We start from the raw sequence: 12,153 nt of genomic DNA, 5'->3' as shown, positions 1-12,153 counted from the left end.
ATGCACTATATTTTTATAGCATCCATGTTTTGACGTACACCTGCTCAGGGATATGCAATACGATACTGGTACCTATTACTAATAAACATTTCAATATAATCATAAAAGTTGTTGTTTTTCTGCTAGAGTATTCATTTTCATACTGAAAATTCAGAACATCATTGCCCTGCTATAAACATGAGTTTTCTATTAAAATTTTTATATAGGTACCCTATTCCAGGCATGAGACTAATATCTCAGTGTTAGCCAGAAAATATTACTTTTGATAAAAAGCTGCTTCATTAGTCAAACTAAGCAAATTTGTGGTTTATTCTGACATGGTAGATACATGAGCTGTACTATGAGTTCCAAATCATTATTTAATCCCCACTTGTGACTTCCATATATGGAAATATTAATATTCGAACCTCCGTTTTTGTCTTTAACTCAAGGGAGCCTCTTGTTTAAAGTAAAGTATAATGACTGGTACAACCAACTGTTTTAAACTATAGATATGGTCATTTCAATTATAATAAATCCAAAAAAAATTATACCAATATCATAGTTTTAAAAAAATATAGCTTTTCATATGCAGAAAATACAGATTTTAAGCCATTTTGGTACCCCAGGCAGATACAAAAGGACCTCAATATGACAGGAAAAGGACTTTTTCTTTAAAACAGATAGCTATGATGCAAGAAAAATAGTTTATTGGTATAAATATTATAATAACAACTGTCTGCTTTAGATACTTTTTGAAAAAATTCAGTTTTTATATGAAAAAACACCTTTATTTTTCTTGCCGCATTAGAATCTGTCCATTTGAACCACTAAAAAAAGTCCACTAAATAATTGGCTGTTGACTTTTGTGACATTTCTGTGTTTAAATCAACCACACAGTTATATGGCAACTCATTTTAGCTATTTATTTGAAAGAAAAACAAAAAATAAAAAAAATATTCATTTTTTCATATATAAGAGGCAATGTATGGAAAATGACTATTTTCAAGTCCTAACCACATACTTAAAATGTGTTGTAACTTGAAAACTATCCTTTATGCAGGAGTATTACTTGCTTTAGGTTACATGAATATAGATATGCTCATCATAAACAGTCAAGATAATAATTTTATTGAACTGATATTATACAAATTCATGAAAACAAAATGCATTTCCAAATTTGGTAAAGATTAACCATAAATGCAAAAAACCAGAGCTACCATAAAAAATCAGGTTCAAAAGTTGGCTAATTCATCATAAAAGTGTTACCTGCATTGGGGTACTACTTTTTCAGCTGGTAAAGACCACTTGCTGAATATCCAACTTTACTTGAAAAACTGGCTTACTAGGTCTCAGTATCGTATTAATTTTCCCATAGACTTCTATAGTGAAGTGCATATTTTTAGGATTTTTTAAAAAATATGTAAATTGATTCAATAAAACTTTCACTTATGTAGCATTTCTAAGGACATGTGAAAAAATAATTTCCCGCAAAGAAAATAGGGTGAGTCCACGAAGATCGGACAGAAAAGTAGTCTCGAACTATAAATAGCCATTTTCCCTACTTTCACTTTCGTTTTGCACTCACCAAACCAACCTTTTCAGTGGAACATTTTTATGATATTATGTTAGATTTTCTTTTAAAAAAGTTCTTCATCTTACAGTGTGATGTTTGCTCTATTTTATAAGTCATTGTTCATATCTTTTGACGAAATATTAGTTTGTAGAGAGGCAGAAAGAAAATGCACTATATTTTTATAGCATCCATGTTTTGACGTACACCTGCTCAGGGATATGCAATACGATACTGGTACCTATTACTAATAAACATTTCAATATAATCATAAAAGTTGTTGTTTTTCTGCTAGAGTATTCATTTTCATACTGAAAATTCAGAACATCATTGCCCTGCTATAAACATGAGTTTTCTATTAAAATTTTTATATAGGTACCCTATTCCAGGCATGAGACTAATATCTCAGTGTTAGCCAGAAAATATTACTTTTGATAAAAAGCTGCTTCATTAGTCAAACTAAGCAAATTTGTGGTTTATTCTGACATGGTAGATACATGAGCTGTACTATGAGTTCCAAATCATTATTTAATCCCCACTTGTGACTTCCATATATGGAAATATTAATATTCGAACCTCCGTTTTTGTCTTTAACTCAAGGGAGCCTCTTGTTTAAAGTAAAGTATAATGACTGGTACAACCAACTGTTTTAAACTATAGATATGGTCATTTCAATTATAATAAATCCAAAAAAAATTATACCAATATCATAGTTTTAAAAAAATATAGCTTTTCATATGCAGAAAATACAGATTTTAAGCCATTTTGGTACCCCAGGCAGATACAAAAGGACCTCAATATGACAGGAAAAGGACTTTTTCTTTAAAACAGATAGCTATGATGCAAGAAAAATAGTTTATTGGTATAAATATTATAATAACAACTGTCTGCTTTAGATACTTTTTGAAAAAATTCAGTTTTTATATGAAAAAACACCTTTATTTTTCTTGCCGCATTAGAATCTGTCCATTTGAACCACTAAAAAAAGTCCACTAAATAATTGGCTGTTGACTTTTGTGACATTTCTGTGTTTAAATCAACCACACAGTTATATGGCAACTCATTTTAGCTATTTATTTGAAAGAAAAACAAAAAATAAAAAAAATATTCATTTTTTCATATATAAGAGGCAATGTATGGAAAATGACTATTTTCAAGTCCTAACCACATACTTAAAATGTGTTGTAACTTGAAAACTATCCTTTATGCAGGAGTATTACTTGCTTTAGGTTACATGAATATAGATATGCTCATCATAAACAGTCAAGATAATAATTTTATTGAACTGATATTATACAAATTCATGAAAACAAAATGCATTTCCAAATTTGGTAAAGATTAACCATAAATGCAAAAAACCAGAGCTACCATAAAAAATCAGGTTCAAAAGTTGGCTAATTCATCATAAAAGTGTTACCTGCATTGGGGTACTACTTTTTCAGCTGGTAAAGACCACTTGCTGAATATCCAACTTTACTTGAAAAACTGGCTTACTAGGTCTCAGTATCGTATTAATTTTCCCATAGACTTCTATAGTGAAGTGCATATTTTTAGGATTTTTTAAAAAATATGTAAATTGATTCAATAAAACTTTCACTTATGTAGCATTTCTAAGGACATGTGAAAAAATAATTTCCCGCAAAGAAAATAGGGTGAGTCCACGAAGATCGGACAGAAAAGTAGTCTCGAACTATAAATAGCCATTTTCCCTACTTTCACTTTCGTTTTGCACTCACCAAACCAACCTTTTCAGTGGAACATTTTTATGATATTATGTTAGATTTTCTTTTAAAAAAGTTCTTCATCTTACAGTGTGATGTTTGCTCTATTTTATAAGTCATTGTTCATATCTTTTGACGAAATATTAGTTTGTAGAGAGGCAGAAAGAAAATGCACTATATTTTTATAGCATCCATGTTTTGACGTACACCTGCTCAGGGATATGCAATACGATACTGGTACCTATTACTAATAAACATTTCAATATAATCATAAAAGTTGTTGTTTTTCTGCTAGAGTATTCATTTTCATACTGAAAATTCAGAACATCATTGCCCTGCTATAAACATGAGTTTTCTATTAAAATTTTTATATAGGTACCCTATTCCAGGCATGAGACTAATATCTCAGTGTTAGCCAGAAAATATTACTTTTGATAAAAAGCTGCTTCATTAGTCAAACTAAGCAAATTTGTGGTTTATTCTGACATGGTAGATACATGAGCTGTACTATGAGTTCCAAATCATTATTTAATCCCCACTTGTGACTTCCATATATGGAAATATTAATATTCGAACCTCCGTTTTTGTCTTTAACTCAAGGGAGCCTCTTGTTTAAAGTAAAGTATAATGACTGGTACAACCAACTGTTTTAAACTATAGATATGGTCATTTCAATTATAATAAATCCAAAAAAAATTATACCAATATCATAGTTTTAAAAAAATATAGCTTTTCATATGCAGAAAATACAGATTTTAAGCCATTTTGGTACCCCAGGCAGATACAAAAGGACCTCAATATGACAGGAAAAGGACTTTTTCTTTAAAACAGATAGCTATGATGCAAGAAAAATAGTTTATTGGTATAAATATTATAATAACAACTGTCTGCTTTAGATACTTTTTGAAAAAATTCAGTTTTTATATGAAAAAACACCTTTATTTTTCTTGCCGCATTAGAATCTGTCCATTTGAACCACTAAAAAAAGTCCACTAAATAATTGGCTGTTGACTTTTGTGACATTTCTGTGTTTAAATCAACCACACAGTTATATGGCAACTCATTTTAGCTATTTATTTGAAAGAAAAACAAAAAATAAAAAAAATATTCATTTTTTCATATATAAGAGGCAATGTATGGAAAATGACTATTTTCAAGTCCTAACCACATACTTAAAATGTGTTGTAACTTGAAAACTATCCTTTATGCAGGAGTATTACTTGCTTTAGGTTACATGAATATAGATATGCTCATCATAAACAGTCAAGATAATAATTTTATTGAACTGATATTATACAAATTCATGAAAACAAAATGCATTTCCAAATTTGGTAAAGATTAACCATAAATGCAAAAAACCAGAGCTACCATAAAAAATCAGGTTCAAAAGTTGGCTAATTCATCATAAAAGTGTTACCTGCATTGGGGTACTACTTTTTCAGCTGGTAAAGACCACTTGCTGAATATCCAACTTTACTTGAAAAACTGGCTTACTAGGTCTCAGTATCGTATTAATTTTCCCATAGACTTCTATAGTGAAGTGCATATTTTTAGGATTTTTTAAAAAATATGTAAATTGATTCAATAAAACTTTCACTTATGTAGCATTTCTAAGGACATGTGAAAAAATAATTTCCCGCAAAGAAAATAGGGTGAGTCCACGAAGATCGGACAGAAAAGTAGTCTCGAACTATAAATAGCCATTTTCCCTACTTTCACTTTCGTTTTGCACTCACCAAACCAACCTTTTCAGTGGAACATTTTTATGATATTATGTTAGATTTTCTTTTAAAAAAGTTCTTCATCTTACAGTGTGATGTTTGCTCTATTTTATAAGTCATTGTTCATATCTTTTGACGAAATATTAGTTTGTAGAGAGGCAGAAAGAAAATGCACTATATTTTTATAGCATCCATGTTTTGACGTACACCTGCTCAGGGATATGCAATACGATACTGGTACCTATTACTAATAAACATTTCAATATAATCATAAAAGTTGTTGTTTTTCTGCTAGAGTATTCATTTTCATACTGAAAATTCAGAACATCATTGCCCTGCTATAAACATGAGTTTTCTATTAAAATTTTTATATAGGTACCCTATTCCAGGCATGAGACTAATATCTCAGTGTTAGCCAGAAAATATTACTTTTGATAAAAAGCTGCTTCATTAGTCAAACTAAGCAAATTTGTGGTTTATTCTGACATGGTAGATACATGAGCTGTACTATGAGTTCCAAATCATTATTTAATCCCCACTTGTGACTTCCATATATGGAAATATTAATATTCGAACCTCCGTTTTTGTCTTTAACTCAAGGGAGCCTCTTGTTTAAAGTAAAGTATAATGACTGGTACAACCAACTGTTTTAAACTATAGATATGGTCATTTCAATTATAATAAATCCAAAAAAAATTATACCAATATCATAGTTTTAAAAAAATATAGCTTTTCATATGCAGAAAATACAGATTTTAAGCCATTTTGGTACCCCAGGCAGATACAAAAGGACCTCAATATGACAGGAAAAGGACTTTTTCTTTAAAACAGATAGCTATGATGCAAGAAAAATAGTTTATTGGTATAAATATTATAATAACAACTGTCTGCTTTAGATACTTTTTGAAAAAATTCAGTTTTTATATGAAAAAACACCTTTATTTTTCTTGCCGCATTAGAATCTGTCCATTTGAACCACTAAAAAAAGTCCACTAAATAATTGGCTGTTGACTTTTGTGACATTTCTGTGTTTAAATCAACCACACAGTTATATGGCAACTCATTTTAGCTATTTATTTGAAAGAAAAACAAAAAATAAAAAAAATATTCATTTTTTCATATATAAGAGGCAATGTATGGAAAATGACTATTTTCAAGTCCTAACCACATACTTAAAATGTGTTGTAACTTGAAAACTATCCTTTATGCAGGAGTATTACTTGCTTTAGGTTACATGAATATAGATATGCTCATCATAAACAGTCAAGATAATAATTTTATTGAACTGATATTATACAAATTCATGAAAACAAAATGCATTTCCAAATTTGGTAAAGATTAACCATAAATGCAAAAAACCAGAGCTACCATAAAAAATCAGGTTCAAAAGTTGGCTAATTCATCATAAAAGTGTTACCTGCATTGGGGTACTACTTTTTCAGCTGGTAAAGACCACTTGCTGAATATCCAACTTTACTTGAAAAACTGGCTTACTAGGTCTCAGTATCGTATTAATTTTCCCATAGACTTCTATAGTGAAGTGCATATTTTTAGGATTTTTTAAAAAATATGTAAATTGATTCAATAAAACTTTCACTTATGTAGCATTTCTAAGGACATGTGAAAAAATAATTTCCCGCAAAGAAAATAGGGTGAGTCCACGAAGATCGGACAGAAAAGTAGTCTCGAACTATAAATAGCCATTTTCCCTACTTTCACTTTCGTTTTGCACTCACCAAACCAACCTTTTCAGTGGAACATTTTTATGATATTATGTTAGATTTTCTTTTAAAAAAGTTCTTCATCTTACAGTGTGATGTTTGCTCTATTTTATAAGTCATTGTTCATATCTTTTGACGAAATATTAGTTTGTAGAGAGGCAGAAAGAAAATGCACTATATTTTTATAGCATCCATGTTTTGACGTACACCTGCTCAGGGATATGCAATACGATACTGGTACCTATTACTAATAAACATTTCAATATAATCATAAAAGTTGTTGTTTTTCTGCTAGAGTATTCATTTTCATACTGAAAATTCAGAACATCATTGCCCTGCTATAAACATGAGTTTTCTATTAAAATTTTTATATAGGTACCCTATTCCAGGCATGAGACTAATATCTCAGTGTTAGCCAGAAAATATTACTTTTGATAAAAAGCTGCTTCATTAGTCAAACTAAGCAAATTTGTGGTTTATTCTGACATGGTAGATACATGAGCTGTACTATGAGTTCCAAATCATTATTTAATCCCCACTTGTGACTTCCATATATGGAAATATTAATATTCGAACCTCCGTTTTTGTCTTTAACTCAAGGGAGCCTCTTGTTTAAAGTAAAGTATAATGACTGGTACAACCAACTGTTTTAAACTATAGATATGGTCATTTCAATTATAATAAATCCAAAAAAAATTATACCAATATCATAGTTTTAAAAAAATATAGCTTTTCATATGCAGAAAATACAGATTTTAAGCCATTTTGGTACCCCAGGCAGATACAAAAGGACCTCAATATGACAGGAAAAGGACTTTTTCTTTAAAACAGATAGCTATGATGCAAGAAAAATAGTTTATTGGTATAAATATTATAATAACAACTGTCTGCTTTAGATACTTTTTGAAAAAATTCAGTTTTTATATGAAAAAACACCTTTATTTTTCTTGCCGCATTAGAATCTGTCCATTTGAACCACTAAAAAAAGTCCACTAAATAATTGGCTGTTGACTTTTGTGACATTTCTGTGTTTAAATCAACCACACAGTTATATGGCAACTCATTTTAGCTATTTATTTGAAAGAAAAACAAAAAATAAAAAAAATATTCATTTTTTCATATATAAGAGGCAATGTATGGAAAATGACTATTTTCAAGTCCTAACCACATACTTAAAATGTGTTGTAACTTGAAAACTATCCTTTATGCAGGAGTATTACTTGCTTTAGGTTACATGAATATAGATATGCTCATCATAAACAGTCAAGATAATAATTTTATTGAACTGATATTATACAAATTCATGAAAACAAAATGCATTTCCAAATTTGGTAAAGATTAACCATAAATGCAAAAAACCAGAGCTACCATAAAAAATCAGGTTCAAAAGTTGGCTAATTCATCATAAAAGTGTTACCTGCATTGGGGTACTACTTTTTCAGCTGGTAAAGACCACTTGCTGAATATCCAACTTTACTTGAAAAACTGGCTTACTAGGTCTCAGTATCGTATTAATTTTCCCATAGACTTCTATAGTGAAGTGCATATTTTTAGGATTTTTTAAAAAATATGTAAATTGATTCAATAAAACTTTCACTTATGTAGCATTTCTAAGGACATGTGAAAAAATAATTTCCCGCAAAGAAAATAGGGTGAGTCCACGAAGATCGGACAGAAAAGTAGTCTCGAACTATAAATAGCCATTTTCCCTACTTTCACTTTCGTTTTGCACTCACCAAACCAACCTTTTCAGTGGAACATTTTTATGATATTATGTTAGATTTTCTTTTAAAAAAGTTCTTCATCTTACAGTGTGATGTTTGCTCTATTTTATAAGTCATTGTTCATATCTTTTGACGAAATATTAGTTTGTAGAGAGGCAGAAAGAAAATGCACTATATTTTTATAGCATCCATGTTTTGACGTACACCTGCTCAGGGATATGCAATACGATACTGGTACCTTTAGGTTGCACAGTCATCATAGTATTTTAGGTTATCTCCCTTGTAATGGATAAAATACAATTTTATTTCCCCGGATTATTTCTTGTTCTTCAGTAATAATTAAATACAGTTGTTAGATTGCTGCTCATTCGTTATACATCACAGTATCGGATTCATGGGACCCGGGTTGGGGGAGGTTGTGACCCCCTTTTGTTGGAAATTTTTTGCGAGAATTTGGTTTTGGCAAAGGCGGTGCAGGACAAAGTCTGGAATAATTAATAAAGAAAGGAACAGTTTTGGGCACTTCTTGCACTTTTTTGCACTATTTTTTTTATATTTGCTTTTTTTAGTTGTATACTTCATCAATCATCAATTACAGAAGTGGGTGCGATTGTACCCAACACCCCCGGCCTCGTTTCCAACGACCATGTCCTCCTTTGCACTTTTATTTATTCGCGTATGGCGTCATGGAGTGTAAAAACGGTATGATTACTTTGAAACGTTGTTTTTATGCAATTGATTAAATCAAATTAACACGGCAAGTTTGCTTTCAAAAAGAATTGTTGGAACTGTGCCTATATCACGCATTGTGTTTAAACCGCATCTTTGGATCACACTTAAATTTTAAGAATCGTTTAAGTAATGTTATAAATATTCCTGTCTTCATTTCGTTTAATAAAAAAGGCTAGAATATTAAGTCCAGATAAGAATCGTGCAAGGTGTGATTCATAGTTGGAAAGCCTACATATTTTTATTTTTGATATTTTGTTTAAAATATCATATAAAACAAAATTTACATGTGACTTTTCATATAACCCTTCTCAGGGGATAAAAAATATCTTGAATGCAATGTGGAATTCAAAAGTAAGGGCGATATCTCTGAAAATGACACCAAAATTATTCAATAGCAACTGTTGAATTTTCAATATAGATTATTCCTAAGAGCAGACAGGTTGGAATGAATTACATGTATCATACATTTATTTCCCACTAAAACCAATCAAATCAAAGCAAATCAAGAACGATAACTCTTGCATAGTACAGGTCTCACTAACCACTTCCAGGTCAAATGGCCTACCCCCTATGTAGTACCAAAAACACACTGAACCTAGACATATACATTGTAAGTGCATTATTTGTGTGTATTATGATTAAAAGTAGTCAAAATGAAGCTAAGAATTTGTACTTTAAAATCATATATGTAATTAACTACAAAAGTGTATGAATATTGTTTACATGTGTGAGTAATTTGCCTCCATGCTGTCAGTTAACAGAACAGGTAAAAATGTGGATTTTCAGTATTATTTAATCAAGTAAATTTTGTGAAGAATTTCTACTATCACCGTACCATTAGCATAATGATTGTGAAAGCCTTATTTTCCAAGCTTCGCAACGGTATGCAACTTTAAGATGTCATTTGTCCTGGGAATTCACAGTGAGACTTTGAAAATTACTTTTTTAACATGTAAAGTAATGGAAACGTTAGAAGTGGTTAGTGAGACCACATTTTCATGAACAATCTGTATAAATTTTATCTCACAAGCGCATACCCAAATGAAAAACCAAGACAGGTTATGTAGTCTGTATCTGATTCTGAATAAGAAATAAAAATAAATTTGGTGTTTTATTTTACATGCATGAATCATGTATCTGATTTTTGTAAAAACTGCTACTTAAACACAACACGTGTTTTTTTTACGGAATACAAGCAATTTTTGACCTGTTGGAAAATTTGAAATTGCAAGATTTTTATGAGTAGAATTTTCACTTTACAAAGCCGGAAATTTCGACTGTAAAAAAAATCCTGATGCACTTTCATATATTTCCTCAAATAGAAATGTAAGAAATTACGATTTTTTATTGGGTAAGTCCTGGTAGACAAAACAGCCTATAGTGGTAAAACGCAGATTTTTCTTTTTTTTATATTAAATAGATGATTATAAAATGAGACGAGAGTTGACATAACTTCAGTTGTAGGATTCTCTACATGTCATATTAAATAACATTTGTTGGATGGTTACGCCCCTTGATTTCTGAAGACAACCCCACCACATGTGACCAAGAAGAAGAACGAGTGATGTCAAAATGTCCATTTCCGATGTCAACAATTAATATGTTTTATTGTCCATTTGGGTACAGCAATACCGGATCATAGGCACATGTACCTTGGGACAGGACCGAGTTTCTGGGCCCTTTCCCTTATTTCAAAATCATTTTTTTTTATTCTTTTTCTGATACAATGACACATATATAGTCTATCAATAACATTTGTTTACTATCCACAGCCAATATATTGATATGACTATATACAATTAGGGCCGAGAATTGGTCCTGTTCCCAAGTACATATGTACCGGATACACTTAATTTAGTACACACACAAGTAGAACAGGGAAGGTCGCTAAATATGAAACTTTTATGAGGGAAACGTTTAGGTGGCAACATTTCAATCAATTTAGTTAGAAATGCAACTAAACAAAATAAGAGTATCGTTCTGCATTCAACACAGAGCACAACTCACACTGAACTGCAAGCTCTTATTTACTATATACCCACTAAGTATGGCCATATAGTGTTAGGGTTGTCAATCCGTCCGTACTGGGTACCATCTTCCTATCAGCAATGTATTTTAGAATACTAAATGGAATGTAATGGAACTTAATGCACCTCCTATTTCAAATTTTAATGGGAACGTTTTATCATGGACTTTGTCATTCCCTTACATGGAGGTGCGGAGTTCAATTTGGTTGACACCACCCCATGTTTTTATAGCTTGATCTTACCAAAGTAAGAAATAAATAAAACCAGCGGTCTCGGTTGTGCTAAATAATTGCTATATGGCATATTACAATCTCCGGAACTCTTAGACCTTTGTATCTCCTACGTCAATTTAAAAACACAGGGTCGAAGAAGCTACACTACTTCTGTTTCAGAGATCGAGCACATTGTACATAGCCTCGCGTTAGGTTAGTGACAGTACACGTAAAATTGGGAGATGATATTCATGTTTGAAACAAAAAAAAAGCAAGATTATTAATACCGACTTTTTAATGAAAAGTTCACGCGTGATAGGGACCGGCAACTAATGACACAAGTAAACCTCCCCGTGCAGGTCCGGGTGTTAAAAGTATAGGCCTGGAGCAGCGCTAAGCTTGTCGTAAAAGGCGACTAAATAGTGCTCAGAACCCTAGCCAGGGGCTAGGGCGCTCTGCCCACAGAGCAACTGGGATGTGTTCCCCAGGTGGTGGAATGGGGTATCCCTGGCGTGTTACATGCTGGGGTTGTCAGGCTATAATACGGAAAACCTGACCGCAAACCATAGTGGTGCACCGTGTTGGGAAAGATGCCACGTTCCTCGCACGTTAAAGAACCCTACTGTGGTTTTCTCCCGTAGTAGAAACCATAGGGCTCCGCCACAGGAGGCTAAATTGTCCGACCCTACCCACCTCTCCCTATTTCCAGTGGCAATCAAAATTTATCGACCCCCATTGTCCTT

Source organism: Perna viridis, chromosome 4 (assembly GCF_037379345.1).
Source record: "Perna viridis isolate PV_CMFRI_1.1 ecotype Kerala chromosome 4, ASM3737934v1, whole genome shotgun sequence".
NCBI lineage: Eukaryota > Metazoa > Mollusca > Bivalvia > Mytilida > Mytilidae > Perna > Perna viridis.
This window is presented reverse-complemented; position numbering follows the sequence as displayed.